The following is a 19,529-nucleotide window of genomic DNA, read 5'->3' as shown; positions in this document are numbered from 1 at the left end:
CATTTCCCTCGAGGTCTGCATCCCAGCACCTAGCCAGAGGCTAACTTGGGGACAACTATCACCACTGGAGGAACAACTACTTGAAGGAACAAATGAAGGTCAGTCTTTGCTTAACTTCAGCTGGAACTGCTGACCGTCCTCACACCTGGATTCTTAGCTCAGGGTCTTTCTCTCGTGTCCCTATCCCTGGTCCCACATGCCACTCACTTCAGCTGTATTTGTCTTTCACTTGTTTGAGCCTTTAAATTACAGTTCATTTTCCTTAACATTTTTTTTGGGGGGGGGCACAATTTTATCAAGGAATTTATATGCCATAAAGTTCATCATTTTAAGTGTGCATTTCAGTTCATTTTAGCAAATTTACTATCACTGTAATCTAGTTTTATGACATTTTCTTCACTCTACTAAGATTCCCTCATGCCCTAATATAGGTAGCCCCCCATCCCCACCCCGATCCCCGCCAATACTAACCTACTTTTAGTGCTATAAATTGGCCTGTTCTGGACATTTTATATAGATGGCATCACACAACACGTGGCCTTTTATGCAGCTTTTTCCCACTTAGCATGGTGTTGGCGGTTCATCTGTAGTGTAGGCTAGCAGTGTTTCGTTTCATGAGCATTTCATCTCATGGCTAGATCGGTGCTTGGCTTTAGCCCATTCCCAAGTTGATGGGCTTATGGGTCATTTCCACTGTGGAACTCTTAGGAGAAACACTGCCATGAATATTCACTGCAAGTCTCCAGGTGGACATGCATTTTACTCATTTTGGGCGTGCACCCCAGGAATGGACTTGCAGCGTTGTATAGTAAATCTCTGTTAAACTTGTTGAAGAATGGCCCGATTGTCTTCCAAAGTGGCTGACCCCATTGGCAATGGATGAGGGTTCTAATTGTTCCATATCCCAGCCAATACCGGCTATTATCTGTAGGACCCAGCTTAGTGGATCTGAAGTAGCATTCCATGGTTTTGACCTGCATTTCCCTGGTGGTTACCCAGGCTGAGTTTCTTTTCATGTGCTTATCAGGTGGGTTCTGTTATTAAATGTTCCACCACACTCAGCATCCTGTCATTGCAGGTGTTCAATGTTCCTAACCAAGGGACTCCCTTCTTGACGTTGGGGAGAGGGTTCTCAGGCCACTTGTAATCCTGAGGGTCACTCCCATCTCCCTGGTTTGTCGCAGGTATGTGGGGAGAGGTGGCCCATTAACCTTCTTTCCATTTATTTTTTTTCCTGGCTGGCTATTTTCCCTTCACAGCTTTTTGCTTTAATTTAATCATTGTCACTAATCTATTTGTGTTATGTATTTTGTGATAAAATATACATACACTATACCTAAAATATATATAACAAAATTTATCCTTTCAATCATTTTTAAGAACACATTTTGTGAAATGATGTCATTCATATTGCTCTGTAACCATTCCTGCTAATACTCCTAGAACGTCTTTATTACCCCAAACAGGAACTCTGTTGTGTTTAAAAACTAATTCTTTTCTCCCTTCTATTAGCATTAATTCCCCATCCCCTCTTGCCTCCAGCTCTAGACAACCTCTCAGTGTCTTATTTTATATGTAACACCCTCTAGTTGTCTTCCTAGCGGAACTTTAAACACTTGTATTTAATAGTAAACACACCAGCAAGATGGCTAAAGCCCAACCTAGTATGTTAATGTCCCGTGGAGAGGCAAGCTAGCAAGGCAGTCACTTTACATATTTAAAATAGTGTTTCAAAATAAAGTTACATGCTATACTTTTAAAGAATTTGAAACTACTACATGCTAGACTTTTAAAGAATTTGCTGCCATAGTTTCCTTTCTTCTGGGGTGTGAGGTGCCCAGTGCCCACAAATTTCCAGTATAATAGCCAGTTGAATAGCTGGAGCTGCAAATTACACCTGTTTGGCTCCGCAGTCCTTTCTTGAATTTTGTTTGGTCACTATACAAAACTGCATCAAGTCAAGTCAAACAAATTGTGATTTGGCTGCCACTTGAATCAAATATACCAACCAAGTCCCAAATGCTATCTTTACTTTACTCACTTGTTCTACTGAAAGAGACTAAAATGTAAGAGTCTGCAAAAAGGAGCATACAAAATTCTGGTAGGCTGGAATTTTTCTCTGAAAGAAACTTGGTACTTATTTACATTGTTAAAAGATAAATTATGTAATGGTAAGATTTTACATCATTTATTTGAGTAAAACTTGATATAAATAAAGAAAAGATTTTTATAGAGAAAGGTGGAAACAAAGAAAAGAAGTTATTGGCTGTTTGTGATTGATTGTCCTGTTTGTGATTGCTTTTGATTTCATAACCTAAAGGAATTTATAGGTTTAGATTTTGTTTTGTTTATAAAGGTCAAGGCAATGAAGCTACTGCAGTCTAATGGTCTGCTAGTTTGATTAATTTAGCAACATTTCTTAGTTGTGCTTAAAACAAAAAAATAAGATGTATACAATAGAGGCAAGTTGGAGCCTCTGCCTATAACACTGTTTGAAAATGGCACTTTTCCTAAGCAAAGATACAGGAAAGTCACATTAAGAAAAGAATGTTGCTTCTCTAGATGTAAAACTCACTGCCTGCCAGGGGAGAGATTGTTCTCCTGGAAGGGCAGATGTTCTCAGTTACAAAAGGGGAAAAGCATTTGGACTCTTCCGGTGGTGAATAGAGGCCACAGGTTACAGCTTTCTTTGGACTTAGCTTTCAAAAGCCATTCTGCTGAGGGCCTTTTGTTGCCAGCTGTGTTGAACTGCTTGGCCTTTGTATTTCATGAAGACTTTGAGAATTGTTTTGTGCATGGGCTTTGGACAAAAAGACACACTTGGGACCAAAAGTCCTTTCTACATTGTATACATATGTAAAGCTTGCTCTGAATTTCCTTCATGCCAAAGAAAATATTTTATGGAAAAATTTTATTTATTTATTTTTATTCTTTAGAACTCTTGAGGGCAGTGCATCACAGAGGTGGTTGGCAGTTGGGTAGGAAGGAGTTATGGCTCCTATGTGGCTAAATTTTCACAATATCCCCTCTCTGAGAATCAGTGTCTTAATTTTTTTTTTTTTTTTTTTTGCCTAGAAAACCTGGGGGTATAGACCAGAGCTGTGGTACAGGGGATGAAAGTATTCACCAGAGACAGAGTGAGGAGCAGAACAGGGAGATGTGCTGAAATACATGCTGAGGGGTGCAGCGGGTGAGACAGGAGAGGGCTGCTGCACCATGTGTGGATCTCTGCCCTTGCTGGGATTGAACTTAGGCCGTAATACTGAGACTTAACTCCTAGGCCACCACGGGGGACCCTTAATATTCATTTTTGCACTATTACAAAAAACAAATATGAAAAGCACTGTTGTTGTCAACTATAATTGCTTCGTCATCGATAGCTATTATTATCCCTGTGTCTTACTCCATATTTTCATGTAAATTGAAGTCATATGCATTGACAGTTCTCAATTATCTATGTATAGGTGAGGAATAATCCTATGAATAAGAAGGCTCAGTCTTTGTCATGTTATTTCTTCACTGTGTTCATTTGTCAGCAAAGATAGCTGGTATTGATTGAGCATATCCTGTGACCTGGATGCTGAGCTGGGCCCCTACATGTACCATCTCATATAATCCCCAATGGAACCCTACAAAGGAGAACTGTTATTAGTCCATTTTACAGATGTGGTTAGCAAAGGTATCAGTGTGAGCACTGCAACCCAGGCAGAAAGGTATTTTTTCACCTTTTTATATGCATCTTGATGAATGCAGATTCATTTTACTATTAGCTAACACAGGAGAGCTTCAAGGATGGGACAGGAAATACAACACCCAGTTGGCACTTGAATTTTAGATTAAAAATGAAGAATTTGTTAGTATGAGGCAGTACTAAAGATTTCATGGGATATACTTATATAGGAAATTGTTTATTGGTTTCCTAAAATGCTAATTTAAGTGTGTGTCCTATATATTAATTTGCTACCTCTGGGGAGGAGTATCCCAAAGGAAATGAAAGGAAGCTCTTAGTATATTTGACTATTGTGTCTAGAGTTATTAGTAATGTTAGAAAATTTTTGTTGTTTTACTATGACTATTCATTTTAGAAACATAGTAAATTATAGTGGGCTTTAAAATAGTCTTGTGCATTTTCAGTATACACAATATACTGACAACCTACCAACAATATCACATATACTGACAGCCTGTCTTCTAATACACTTTTATCCTAGAAATTAAGGCTTCCAAATGTGACCCTTATCAAGTTTTGAACCTCATTGGTTTCTCTACAAAGTAAAACCAGGGGAATGGGCTTCAGTTTGTTTTTCTTTAACTCAAAAAATCTCTCCTTCAGTCTGAGTATATTATGATTTTTCTGTGGCATTTTCTAGGATTTTCATTTTAGCTGGGCTATCAGTGTTGACCTGATTTCATTTTCTGTAGATACTTTCATCATCCCAATTTTTAAAGTGTTGATGAAATATTCTTGTACTTTACCAACTCTGTTGCTTAGTAAAATCTCCCTCTCACTGAGTGGCCACCTCTTAAAATAGATGACACTGGCCTGGATACTCCCAGCAAGAGTTCTGACATGTTCACAGATATTTCCTGAACACACCAGTCTATTTCCTTTATGCACATTTCGAACGTTCCAGCAGCAGGAGAGACAAATGATAATAAAGCTCTAGAAATAGTCTCTTGTTGCTGTCTATGTATGTCAGAGCCCAATGGCAGATAAACCTGTCTTCTTGTGGATGACCTACCCCAATTCAACTAACTTTGAGGCAGGCTCCATTTGCAAGGATCAAAGTCTATGACGTCCCACAGAACCAAGCTAAGCAAGTCAAACATAGATCTTGGCAGAAACCACTGGTCTTCAGTGCTCTTGGAAAGTTGCCAATCTGGTTCCCACTCAAGCAGGGTTTAATTTAACCAGTTGATTTGTAAATAAGTTATCATTATTGTCCCCAAGGATTTGGGCTAGTCCCAAGTTATTCCTGAAAAACAAATTATTCATGTGGCCATTTACAGTAGGTCTTGTCCCTCTGAAACAAATCAGGAATCACAGAGGTCTTACAAATCTTGAGTGTAATTCTCATGAATATCTGTTGCATTCATCAGCAGGAAGTTCTTGCTTCATTATACAAACACTGAAGCTTAAGCTTAAGTGAACAGCTAGTGTCCCCTTTTGATCAGCAGGCACCTTCCTTTTTTATCCCTCTTTGTTGTCGAAGTCATGTTGCCTTATAACATTATATAGGTTTCAAGTATACAGCCTTTGTTGGATGCATTTATATTGCTACTGGAGCACCATCATTTTACATCCTGGCTAGTGTAGACAGCATAAGATTCCTTCCCAGGTATAGTGACCCTAGGACTCCTGCCACCAAAGCACTCATAGCCTCACTCATAGTCCATTGTCCTGTTTTCTCCCCAACTTTCTCCTCTTCCATCCCCCCTTTTTCTAAAAGCCAAAGATCAATGGCCAGTTTTCAAGGGTTCGTTTTAAAGTTTGCCTTTGACCGTTTGCTTGGTTTCTCTGTATTCCACATGTAAGTGACACCGTGCCATATTTAATCTTTCTCTTTCTGGCTCATTTCATGGAGCACCATCCCTTTCAGCCCCACCCCATGTTGCTGCAAAGAGCATAAGTTTATCCTTTTTGACTGCTGAGTATTCCATTGAGTACATATACTGCATTTTCTTAGTCCACCCCTCTGTGTGGGGGGCATTTAGGTTGTTTCTCCATCTGGGCTATTGTAAATGCTGCTGCCGTAAACACAGGAGTGCAGGTTTCCTTTCGAATTAATGTTTTTTGAGTAGATACTTAGGAGTGGGATTGCTGGGTTATGTGGCAGGTCCATTTTTAGTCTTTTGAGAACGCTCCACACTTCTTTCCCTAGGGGCTGGACCAAGCTACGGTTCCACTGGCGGTGAAAAGGGTTCCTTTTCTTGCACACCCACATTAACACTATGTGTTTCTTGTTCGGAAAAGTGCCTATTTAGCTGCTCTGGTCCCTTTTTAATTAGGTTACTTGTTTAATTTTTGTTGATTTGTATGAGTCCTTTGAAGAGCTTTGATGTCAGTCCCTCACCAAATATATGGTGTGCAATGTTTTTCCCATTCAGTAGGGTGTCTCTTGATTTTAGTTATTGTCTCTTTCCCTGTGCAGAAGACTTTTAGCTTGATGTAGTCTCAACTATTTATATTCTCTTTTGTTTCACTTGATGTGTAAAATCGTATGATGTTTGCCTTTCTCTGTCTGACCTATGCCAGTAAGCATAATACCTTCTAGGTCCATTTGTATTAATGCAAATGGCAGGATTTCACTTTTTTTAATATAGCTGAGTATTACATTGTGTTTATACACCACTACTTCTTTTTCCACTCATCTGTCCTTGGAAACTAAGGTTGTTTCCAACTCTTGGCTATGGTGAATAATGTTGCAATGAAAACGAGGTGTATATATCTCTTCAAAGGGGTGTTTTCATATTCTTTTGGAGAGACAACTAGAAGTGGAATAGATGGATCTTAGTTTACTATTCACAACTTTTTGAGGAATCTCCACACTGTTCTCCACAGTAGCTGCACCAACCTACATGCCCACCATCTGTGTGTGAAGGCTCCTTTTTCTGCATAATCTCACCAATCTTGTTTCTTGTCTTTATAATTCCAACCATTGTCACAGTTACGAGGGTGTGTGTCATTATTATTTCCAGCTCTTTCTTCTTCTATCTTCCACTGGCCCTCATCCTTGCTTCTATAAAAACATGTAGTGTCAGGCCTCCCTGTTGGCATAAGGGTTTATGTCTCAGCTCTATGAATCAAGCTGCAGCCACTTCAGCTCAAGTTCGATCCCTGGCCAGGGAGGTGACCCACAGGGCACAGCAGAAATCTTCTGTCTCACATGCTGCTCCCCCAGCAGTGTATGTCAGTCAACCTGCCTGTTCCCTATCTCTGATGAATTCTCTCACCCCCACACCTGTGGCCTACACCCAGTTCTTGTATGCATAAATAAATAAATCTTTAAAAAGAAAACATGTAGTATATATAGTAAAACTCATGACACACGTGTACATTGTAGATAAAAAGAAAATGTGACAAGGGGATTGGTTCATAGGCTAGAAGAGGAGAGCTGATAGATCCATCTACCAAAAACTGGGCAGTTTTGATGTCAGTTGAGCTGCTATGGAAACAATTCTTTCTTGGAAGTAAGCCCAGCGGAGATGTCACATGTATCGAAGCCTAGCATTCTTATGTCTATTTCTTTCTTTCTTTTTTTTTTTAAGATTTCTTTATTTATGTATATAAAACTGGTGTACAGGCCAGAGGTGCAGGGGCGGTGAGAGGCTTCACCAGAGACAGAGTGGGGAGCAGAACAGGCTGATTGATGAAGTACACTGCTCAGGAGAGCAGCAGGCAGGTTAGCAGAGGTCTGCCACGTCATGTGGGTCACCTCCGGGGTGGGGATCAAACACGTGCTGAAGGGCTTTAGCTTCTTAGTGCTGTGCTTTAACCTGCTGCACCACCAGGGAGGGCCATTATGTCTATTTCTAAAGGGAAAACAATATGCCAGATGCTGCAGTCCCCACTTCCTCTCCCAAAGAAATGTAGGTTTGAAAGTGGAGAACGAATCCATTATCATACTCTCCACATTGGCTCAGACTGTGAGTTTGACCCTATTATGATAAGCTTTTTAGTGAATTTCAGTATAGAAGAATGAATAAGGAGAATAATAGCTTACTGAGTTTTGAGACAGTCCCTTGTGTCATCCTGTAATGTCCTGAGCGCTAGGGCATTGTGTTATTTAATTCTGACCACATCCCCATGAGGGATGTGATAGGAGTATCTTCAGTTTACAGACGAAGTGAAGCAAGAGGGAGACTAATCTAGGCAGGCCGCCCTTGCTCTTATGATTGGGTCCATAGAGCCAAATAATGATGTTTCTGTGTGGACATGTAGAGGGTCTCACAGCCCCCGATCCATAAGGAGCTTTTCTGTAAGTTCTTTCTACAATTGTTCTTCAAATGCAAAGCTGGAATTTACTGGTGGGAGATTAGGTTTTCATCCCAGAGATTTGGTTGTTTTTGAGGTTTGCCCTTGGGTCTTCCTCCTATCAACATTCTGATTAAATTTTTCATTATCATCCTCCTGCAGTGATTCATGAATATGATAAAACACAACTGCCTCTTCAGTAAATAGGGGAAGCCGGGCCTACAGTGAATAAATAGACCTTTCATTGTATCTGGAAAAATTCAGCACACAGTCATTCTGCAGGATTTATTAGAATGCTCTAACCACCAGGCCTGAGTTGGGAGCAGTTTTTTTCTTAGTGTTTCCTAAAATATAGGCATTTCTATGTTATATAATATTTGTTCAATTTCAGGGGGAAAAATCAACTCATTGAATGTTGTGTTGTATGCTTTTATATGTGGCAAACCATATTTAAACAAGTTCAAATCTTGAGAGTGATTTTTCAAATTCATGTCAATAAATTCTTTGGACATTTTAAAAAAAGCTTATTTAAGTTGAGAAATAGACAAACATTCATCTACTGAGAACCATTCATTTTATTATTTTTAATGTGCTTTAAAACTGTTGGTTCTTCCAAAGGAAATATAAACAAATCCCAAAAATGAAAAAAATGTCATAGTTTATATTTGGTTTATCCCAGGAGTGACATAGGAAAATCCCTCTTAAGAGAAATGCATTGCAAAAGAAGAATCTTTATCTTTTTCAAATGAAAGTATGCATGTTTCTAAGCATGTTTCAGAGATTTTGATAGTTTGTTAAAATAAACTCTATCCTTTTATCCTCCATGTGGATTTTCTTTCTTATCCTTGAGAGTCACTGACCCATCCTTCCTATTTTCTTACCTTCTCTCCTTTTCTCTCTCCCTCTTTCCCTCCTTCATTTGCTTCCTACTTTCTTTCCTCTCTACTCACTCCTTATCATTTCCCCAGATTAAGCGCAGTTATTTTTCCTGCATTATTTCTTTTATCATTCATATGAAATAAGTACCCTCGTGTACTGAGCTGTAGAACAGACGGAACTGATCCTCTAAAGGTCACAAAATCTATAAAAGTGGAGTCATGATTCACTCGTAGGTCTGTCATATTCCAGAGCCCATAGTATTTTGTACTCCATATAATGAATAAAGATTTCTTTTTTTTTTTAAAGATTTATTTTATTTGTACATACAGAACTGGGGTACAGGCCAGAGGCTCAGGGGCGGCGAGAGGCTTCACCAGAGACAGAGTGGGGAGCAGAACAGGCAGATTGATGAAGTACACTGCTGAGGGGAGCAGCGAGCGGGTCAGGAGAGGTCTGCCACGCCATGTGGTCACCTCCGGGGCAGGCGGGAATCGAACTCATGCGGAAGTGGCCTTAGCTTTTCAGTGCTGTGCTTTAACCCGCTGCGCCACCAGGGAGGGCCAAGATTTCTTTTTTAAAAAGATTTATTTATTTATGCACACAGATCAGAGGTGCAGGGGAAGTGAAAGGATTCACCAGAGACAGAGTGGGAAGCAGAATAGGCAGATCACAAAGTACACTGCTGAGGGGAGCAGCGGGTGAGACAGCAGAGGTCTGCTGTGCCTTGTGGGTCACCTCCCTGGATGGGGATCGAGCTCACACTGCAGTGGCTGAGGAATGCTTCACAGTGCTGTACTTTAACCCACTGCACCACCAGGGAGGACCCTAAAGTATTCCTTTTATAACTCAGGACATGTTATCGATAAAATTGAATGAAAGGAAATGCTTATGATCCTCTAGGAGAAAAAATTATTCGAGAACTGACATGATCTAACACCCTCTGGCTTTTTGGAGCGGCCACATCGAAATTATGCAGCAACAGACTGGCACAGATTTACTATAACAAGTGCTAACACCAATTGAGAATCTAAAAGATAGTTTCTATTGTCTGTTAGCATTAATTCCTCCTGTGCTCACCAGAAACCCATGATATGAACACTATAGAGTTGTTCCCATTTTAAAGATTAGGGTGTCGAGGCACAAGGGAATAAAGTATGCTATTGGAGGTTCCCACCTGAAATCACTGGATGATGAAAATTGAGCTGTCAGCCTGTATCCACCTAACACCGGTTAATTCTCCTTTTGCTGGTGTTCCTGGCATAATCTTCCTTTTCTGGGCAATTCTGAGCCAGTTAACTTCACAAACAGCCCTTCAGTTGGTGTTAGGTCTACAGCAAAGAAAGGACCACAGAGTGTGCTGTCCCCACAGAGGGGATCAATAACTTTCACATTCTTTATGCAAGTGGTATGTCTGAAGAGAGGCGTATTGTGTTTGTGATTAGGAAGCAAAGGGGAGAAGAATTGTTACAGACAATAGGAGAGAAAAAGGGGAGGTCAGTTGAACTCACCCATGGTAAACGTTAGCAATTTGAGGGTCAACATGATTCTTTCATATGAAATTCTAAATTCTTCTAAGAACTCCTCTTATAGAAAAACTTAATTTATATAATGTTTTAAAAAGTACATTTTATTTATTTATTTTTGCTGAAAAGTTCAAGATGTGCTTTCCCCCAGTGTAGTTGAAAGGGCTGTTTTGATGAGTTGAAAAGAAATTTTCTGAAAACCTGATGAAATGGGGATTTTTTTGGAACCGGTCAAAACAGACTCACTGTGACGAGCATCTCACAGATCTCTGTTGATGTGTTCCAAGCACATTGCTGGTGCCTCCCTCCTGGTGCAGCTCCCTTCCAGTTACATCTGCAAGCTGATTCCATCATGAGGCTCACCCCCGCCCCCTGATTATGCAGTTACACTCTTGTCATCTCGCCCAGATCACCCCAAGAGTTTCTGAGTGGTCTCCGACTGCTGCTTTCCTGTCTCAAATCAACCCCCCCCACCCCCGTCACCTTTTAAAAATCTAAGTCAAACCATTTATCCACTTAAAGTAAATGAGTGGCTTTTTATTTTCTTGAGGGAAATAAAAACCCAAGCTATCCATCAAGGCTTGTGAAGCCTTCATGATCTGACTTGACCAGCTGCTGCATAGATTTCACCCAACTGCCACCCTCCACACACCTAGTCCCCTTCAGCTCTAAAGGCCTTTGGTTGCTTCAAATGTGACTGCTCAGTCTTCACACCTCCGTGCCTGTTCCCTATGCTGAAATGCTTTTCCCTCAATATTCCCTAGTTCACTGTCATGCTTTGTCTTGCCTTTCCTCCAGTGTTACCTTATCAAAGAGTCTCTTCATGATCATACTACAAGCAAATATTACCTCTGCCCTCAATAGCTATCCCTTTCCCCTGCTTTCTTTTTCTTTGTCACAATAACCACCTCCTAGTAATAATGTATTTCTAATAGCTACATGGAATCATAATGATACCTATATGACTGGAAATAACACATTTTTAATCGTTCATTCCATTGGCCTTTCATTTCCTTTCCTACTATTCATTCTACTCTTTCTCCATTTTCATACCCCATTAGAATAGTAACTCTGTGAACACAAGGATGTTTAATTCCATTTTTATTTGTGCAATAAGTTTTAATGAATACCTACTCTATGACCATCAAGGGACATCTAGAAATTAACAAAGGTTTCTATACATAGCCCTGTACGCATGTCAGTTACACTTTGGTAGGGAGAGACAGATAAGAAACAAACAAGTACTAATATTGTATGGAAGATGGTGATAAGTGCTTTCCAGAACAGTAAATCTGAATTGTCGGGTAGGGTGATGTGGTTATCAACAACAAGAGCTATAATAAGAGACAGGTCAGTATTCGATCCCAGGCCTCTGTCTCAAGTCCCTGTTTTTCACCGTCACTTCTAGACTGTAAAATGAGGAAAGCAGTGTGGATGACATGCTGTTTTCCTCCTAGCTCTTGGCCCCATGTCTCTGACTGTTAGAGATGCTCCTACCCATCCCAAGCCAGTAAGGAAATTCCTGATAGAAAGCAGCAGCAGTAACAGCAAGGACTATGTAAACACACAGTTCTCATGTCTGTATTTGCCTCTCTTATCTCAGCCAGTCTATAAATTACTTAGCAGTGCGGCTCCTCCGTGCCTGAGTCAGAGCTTTACTCATTTATGCTATCTGTCTGGCTTATTACGTTATTTGAGCTTGCAGTGTCTGCTCCAAATATTAACTAGGCGATGGTCTAAAAGGAAAAGGAAGGAAGGAAGGAGGAAAAGTGAGAGGGGTGAGGGAGGAAGGAGGAGAAAGAAAGTGAGAGGAGTGGGAGAGGGTCAAAGAGGCAGAGGTGCTTATTGGAGCTGGAGAATCTTCAAAGATAATGTAGGTGTGTGTGTCTCAGATGACTTTATTAGAAGCTACTGTGGTTTCTAAAGTAATTTTTCTTTGGCCACGGTCCCATTCCAAGAGACCTTTAATATGCTATGGAAGCAGTGATTGACATTCTCCTTATGTAAATGCTCTTAACCCTTTAAAATCTGAGAGGCTACTTAGTAAGTAATTAACTCACTCTGTGTCATGAACTTAGAATGCCTGGAGCTTGTTACGATATAGTTTTCCGAAAAGGCCTATTATCTCATTAGTTAGTTCTCAGTATTAAAACCTTTGATGAGTAGGTCAGAGGTTGCACCGCTGGGATAATTAGAATTATGAAAATGTTAAATGTCAAAATTTAGTCTTTTTTCCTCCTCAATATTACAAAAAGTCCTTCCATATCCCTTAATTTATGGTTCTTTCCATTCTTTCCATAAATTACCAGCCTGTTTTGGGGAAACACTTGGGAATTACTGGGGAATTGTTGCAGTCCATACTTTAAAAATAATTTTCCACCTTTCCTAACTTTGAAAAAGAGTTTAGCAGTACCGGGTAAAACAGTAGTTTAAAACACACATGACTTTTGAGATACAGATTTGAAATATGTATTTTTCGGTTTTACTCCTTGAGAAAGGTCCTTTAGGACTCCACGCTGCCTGGCTGCTTTCCAACAGCTCATCAGTGCACAGGCAGTGGACATTCCAAGTATACTTGGCATATTTTATATTTTCAATGCCATCCCAAAAGAGGACCTTGTTTTCACACTATGTCTCCACCAGGACATGAACTCTGGAGTGTTTACTAGATTTTTTAAATGTTTCATTTGTTCAATGAGATAAAGTTCTGAGTCAAGAAACAAAGAACTGGGGTCTCCTAGGGTTTTGCCGTGAATGACCGAAGGATACCACGAGTACATTTTTGTCACTATTCAAGGAGCTGAGGATGTGAGCCCTGCTGCTTAGTCTGTGTAGCCATCTGGCTGCACCCCCCTTCCCGCCCCCCACTCCCCAGAGGCACTCTGTCCTCTGAGTGAGTGTCTGTTCCCACCCTGTCTTTCTCACTCAACAGCCGATTTCTCTGTCCTCGCCAAAAGGCTTTTCCTTGCTGTTCCATTCCCTAGAAGACTCATGTTTGGGTTATGATCTGACCTTCTCTTTATAATGGTGTCATTTGAATGTAGTCAACAGCGGGCAATCTTGGGGAGAGAATGTCACAATGTCCATGTAGAGAAGGCACAGCTCTGCGCTCATGTGATAACTAAATGCAAACATCTCAATGGGAAAATGCTAGTTGGGTTTTGGAATGTTTCCTTGGAGTGTTTTTAAAGGTCTTTGGAAAAAAGAGTCTTAAGGGGCAGGAGGTGAATGTACTCGGGTCAACATTTCCTTATGTTAGAGAGTTTGGCAAAGGAGAGGCCCAGTATGAGGATGTAGGGAAAGGAAATAAATGTGGAACAGGCAGGAAAGAAACTTATTCAGGCACAGGACACCAGAGACCCTGAAAGGAAATGAAGGAAAGGCAGGCACTGAAAATTAGGCCAAGAACAGGAGTAAACACAGTTCAAGGGCCAAGTGCTCTTAAATGACACCATCCCTGCCTCTGTGTTCACTGCTGTCTCCTTCCCCTGCCAAAATATGACTGTGTCCACACGGGTGATTCTCAAACAGGCTGTATATCAGAGGCAGACAGACAGACTAAATAATAGGGCTCCCTGGACACCAGATCAGTCCCAGAATCAACCCTTCCTTCCTGCCTTCTTCCCTTTCTATTTCCTCCTTCCTTCCTAACACCTTCCCCTCACCCTCCCTCCCTCCATCCCTTTCTTTCTCCAGCCTATTTTCCATGTGAATTTACAAAGTGACCACTGTAATTCGACAACCCAGCCTACCCTTAAAGAAAAGATGGTATTAGAAGGGTGATAAAATATGAAGTCATTAAAAAACGTCTGTAGGCTGACACATGTCAGTCTTACATGTTGTTCATTCAGAGAGTTGACCGTTAAACAATCTATGGATGAGTCATCCTTGAATGCAAAGGCAACATTATCTAGTGGTGATCTTCTTGTGCTTCCATAAGAACCACAGATCAGTGCAGAATGCCTGCAGTGGGAAATCATAAACATAAAAACATCCAGATGAATAGGGTAAAACCACTATTTGAATTTGAAAACAAGCAAATGATCTTTGAATGCAAGGAGTTTGTCAGTTGTTTGATTACATCATGACCTATATAGCCTTTTATAATTAAATCAAAATTATTTGCTTCCCTGTATCTAAATGGTGGAGGTTGTCAAGTAACCGCCCCACTATTTTTTTTTTTTTTAAGATTTATTTATTTGTGCATACAGAGCTGGGGTACAGGCCAGAGGCTCAGGGGCGGCGAGAGGCTCACTAGAGACAGAGTGGGGAGCAGAACAGGCAGATTGAAGAAGTACACTGCTGAGGGGAGCAGCGGGCGGGTCAGGAGAGGTCTGCAGCGCCATGTGGTCACCTCCGGGGAAGGCGGGAATCGAACTCATGCAGAAGTAGCTGTAGCTTCTCAGTGTTATGCTTTAACCCGCTGCACCAACAGGGAGGGCCCCACTCCACTATTTTTAAGGATTTTTAACTTCAAGTGGCTAACTCCAGAGGTGGGGTGAGTTTGGGTCACTTCTTGTTCTGATTTTCCACTTTGCTTGAATTATTAATGTCACATCCATCTTGCCTGACATCTGTCCTGCACCCTGTCACACACAGCTCCCTCGCCTTTGGTTCTCCAAATATATGTTTTACTAAGGTATAGACATCAGCAGTACTCACATCACAATTTAACACAGCAAATAAAACTTACATATTCGCTTTAATTTCACTCACTATATAGTCAGGAATTTCCCATTAACTAACTCTTTCCCACCACTCTAGTCTTTCATCTGACTTCATAGAATCTTTAAAGTTTCTTAATTATCAAAGTGAATTCCAGTGTTAAGTGTTATCAACATTGTTGAAGTTTCAAGACATATTACCAGTATCATAAGCAAAATAGATTATCCCAATAATCTTAGTTGTATTTCTTGATTATGAAGAATTTGAACATCTATTCCTTAATTTAATTGCCAATAATTTTATTAATTAATAAAAAAACTAGTACTAGGTTCTTTTTTTCTACTAGGTAGTTACTAATTTCCTTATTGACTTGTAAGAATTATTTATATATTAGAGATAATAACCTATTGCTCTGGTTGTTGCAGATATTTTCCTTATTTTTTTTAAGGGCTTCTTTCTTTTCTTTATTTTTAAAAAGATTTATTTATTCATACAGAACTGGAATACAAGCCAGAGGTGCAGGATTCACCAGAGACAGAGTGGGGAGCAGAACAGGCAGATCTATGAAGTACACTGCTGAGGGGAGCAGCGGGCGGGTCCTCTCTGGGGACCCATGTGGTCACCTCTGGGCGGGTCCTCTCTGGGGACCCATGTGGTCACCTCTGGGCGGGGATCGAACTCACATTGAAGCAGCTGCTGCTCACTTGCAGTGCTGCGTCCTAACCCGCTGCGCCACCAGGAAGAGCCCTTCCCAGTTTTTTCTTTCCTTAGGGTTTTAATGATGCTTCTGGTTCCAAGGTTATGCCCTTGAACTTGTGATTATTCCTAACTTTCCAGTGACCTCAGCTGATGATAGTGCGAAATCCCCACACCTTTGGGGTAATTGGTTTGATGAGGGGCTACCTTTTGATATTAGTTTTGTTTTTCTATCTTAGTCTTACTTTTTCCTCTAGCAAATCTATTTTTAGTATTTAGGATTACATTCCAGCTGATACTTTTTAGTCTTCTTAACAGAAGGAAATGGAAAATCCTCTTTTATGAAGGACCAGTCCCAGCCCCTCATTTGGATTATCAGATTAGTTCTCTCTCTTGCTCACTTGTCATTTTTTTCAGCTTCTTCACTTCTGTAGTTGAGGGGTCAGAGGCTACTGCTAGACCATTACTGAATTTAGATTATTTTACTAAGGTTGGGAAGAAAGAAAAGCCTGACAGTTTGTGCCTAGGCTCACTCCTTTCCCAGAAAATTAACCTTTATTTTTGGTGTTCCTTTAGTAAGTGCATTCTACTTCTTGGGGCCCCTGGAGACCATTCTTGCTCAGAAGCACAGTTTCAAGTGGGCCAGGGCATGGCAGAGGCCACGTGAGCACTTGGGCCATAGTGAAGGGAACCTTGGTCTCTCTGACCACGCAAAATGTCCACAGAAAGCTTTATGTCCTTGATGATGTAGGAGCTTTGGGAACATTTAACATTTGTAAATCCTAACAACGTGCTTCACTGTGCTTCTAAAGTTTACCTAGGAAAGGAAATGTGCTTCTTTGATAACACATTCTCACCTCTAATAACCATTATCATAGAATGAGATCTCCGATAATGAACCATTGCATGTACATGGTAACAAAGCCAGTCCTCATTACTAATGTTTCTTACTTTGTTGTTCCTAAGACTCAGGAGGCAGCTATTAAAACAGTTTCCCTGGCCCTACCCCCAGACATTTAGCACTTGTAGGTAAAGGTGGAAGCTGTATTATTTTAAATAACATGGAGCTAGTTTTGTTATCTTGTGGTTTTGGGGTACTGGCTTTGCGAAATGTTTTCTTAGTCCGTCAAGAGATCTCAACCTCAGCGCCAGTGCCCTTTGGAGTGAGATGATCCTTTGCTGTGAGAGGACTGTCCTGTACACTTCAAGATGTTTAGCAATATCCCTGGCCTCTACCAAGTAGAAGCCAGTAACATCACCTTCCTCTCCATTGTGATGATCAACTATATCTTCAGACATTGCTAAACAAACCAAAGAAATATTTTTGAGCACCTGTTTTGAGCACAAAACCTTTTATATTAAAAATATTGAATGTAATCATAATTATCACTTTAATATCTCATAGATGAAAGAAAGGGAAATATTCTTATAAAGTAATATCTATTGAACATATATATTCCCTAAATTAATATTACCAATAGTTTTCTCTAGGATATAACCAAACACTAAAATTAATTAACAGAACATTGACATTTCCATAGGAAAGGAATAATTCAGAGTAAGGTCAGTGTGATTTGTTGTACTCTAATAATGAAATGAATTTGACTTGTAAACTTTATAATTTATTTTTTTAAGATTTATTTATTTATGCATACAGAGCTGGGGTACAGGCCAGAGGTACAGAGGTGGTGAGAGACAGAGTGGGGAGCAGAATAGGCAGATCAATGAAGTACACTGTTGAGGGGCGCAGCAGGCGAGACAGGAGAGGCCTGCTATGCCATGTGGGTCAGCTCCAGGGTAGGGGATCGAACTGCCACTGAAGCGGCTGTAGCCAGCGTCCAGTGTTGTGCCCTAACCTGCTGTACCACCAAGGTGGGCTCACTTTACATGTATTCTAATTTAGGAATATATGAAGAAAGTATATGAAGTACTTACCGCAACACTGTATAAAATCTTACTTCTGTTGTAACTAGAATCCTTCCCTGAAGAGTCCTGGTTCACATAAATAAATAACAGTACCCAAACATGCCCATTTCAATGTGAGTTTTTCACACAATAGTAAATTGCTAAAAATTGATCACAATGTAGGGCACCCAAATACTCTTTTTTTTTTTTTAAAGATTTATTTATTTGTTCATACAGAACTGGGGTACAGAGGCTCAGGGGTGGTGAGAGGCTTCACCAGAGGCAGAGTGGGGAGCAGAACAGGCAGATGGACGAAGTGCACTGCTGAGGGGAGCAGCGGGTGGGCCAGGAGAGGTCTGCCACGCCATGTGCTTTAACCTGCTGCGCCACCAGGGAGGGCCCAAATACTAATTTTTTTAAGTCAGTGGTCATAGGACCCAAAAGGAAGGAAGGGAGGGTGGGAGGAGAAGAAGGAAAGAAGAAAAGAAGCAAAGGAGGGAGAAGGGGAGGAAGGGAGGAAGGAAGGAAACAAAGAAAGGAATTGATAGAGGCCCAAACTCTCTAATCTCTGGCCACTGGTCAGTAAATTCTATTGAAAATTCAATAGTGTAACAAGAGACACACATACAAAAAAAAAAAAATGGTGAAACAGTTCCTAATTGCCAAAAAAGGAAGCCTATTGGCATTCAGGAACCCTGAGGAGAACAGCTAACATCTCCACTGTAGACTTTATTCCCTTTTTGAGTAAAGGTGTAAATAAAACTGAAAGCAGCAAAGAGGCCATTTTTATTTTTAAAGTGCCCTTTGAGAGGCAGCTTTTTGGGTAGTTGCAGATGATGTCATGTCTTTGTATTGGAAATAGGGGACCTTTGTGCACCAGGAAAGAAGAGCCAGAACGCGGCAGTTGTGTACCCCTGTTCTGGTTAGGAGGCAGAATTGACTGTCAAAAGAGCACCCTAAGATCTTGGACGGGAACAACCTAGGATGGTAAGTCCTAAGAGAGCAAGGAGACAGTGACTTGCAAAGCTGAAGAGACAGTCGCTAGGAAAATGAAAACCTTATGCCTCAGGGAAAGTCTGAATTCAAGAAATCTGACTTTGCTATTTTCCTCTGCAGAGAACGTGCAAAGTAAGATAACTACATGCTCTTTTTTTTTTTTTTTTTAATGCTGTTTTCTATATGGGATCTTTCTGGGTGTCCTCAGGCTCTCTACACAGTCCATTTTCAAAGACTCATTAACATCTTTAAATATTCATGTGGGGGAGGGGATTACAGACTGAAATTTCAGACTGCTGGGGAGTGAGGGTTGGCTGGACACCCGCCTAAGGCAGCCCCACGCTGAGTATCAGCTGCCTGCTTCCCCGCCCCTGTCTTCGCTAACACTCACGCTTCGACTCCAGGTGTCACAGCGGGGGGCAGCAGGAAGCCTGGGGGGGGGGTCAGTGAGATGGAAGCAGCCCAGCTCAGTCTCCGGACCACACGAGGGAGCGCCCCAAAACACACGGAGACCCCTTTCCCAATCGCTAGGACGCACTTCCCGGAGGTTTCCAGCAGCCCGACTTACCCGGGGACAGTCGTGGCGCTGGGGAAGGGCTGAGGGACTCGCTCCCCCTTGGGTTGGAACTCCGCAATTCCTGGGGTGGTGAGCGCGCACAGGCACTCGCTTACTTCCCTCTACGCTCGCTTACCCGTTTGTCTGCACCGGCACGCCCACCGCTGCCCTAACGCGAGCGCACAGGAACACGCGCAGAGCCCTCTCCCCGGTTCAGAAACACGCCGCCTCACTTGCCCTGTCCCTCCACACACACCCCTTCTTTAATCTATCCACTGGTTCATCTCCTGGTTTCGGTATAGACTCGTCCGCGCCCCCTCGAGCACTGGGAGGA

The 19,529-nt window shown here is 41.3% G+C and overlaps 1 protein-coding gene across 1 annotated transcript in view; it reads left to right on the top strand.

Moving 5' to 3' along the window:
- The window catches only part of LOC101635968 (A-kinase anchor protein 2), a 384,285-nt gene that overhangs the window by 268,223 nt on the left and 96,533 nt on the right, over positions 1 to 19,529 (top strand). The gene's annotated exons all lie outside the window — the stretch shown is intronic.

Source organism: Condylura cristata, unplaced genomic scaffold (genome assembly GCF_000260355.1).
Source record: "Condylura cristata isolate star-nosed mole 26May11 unplaced genomic scaffold, ConCri1.0 scaffold00006, whole genome shotgun sequence".
NCBI classification, from domain to species: domain Eukaryota; kingdom Metazoa; phylum Chordata; class Mammalia; order Eulipotyphla; family Talpidae; genus Condylura; species Condylura cristata.
This window is presented reverse-complemented; position numbering and strand designations above follow the sequence as displayed.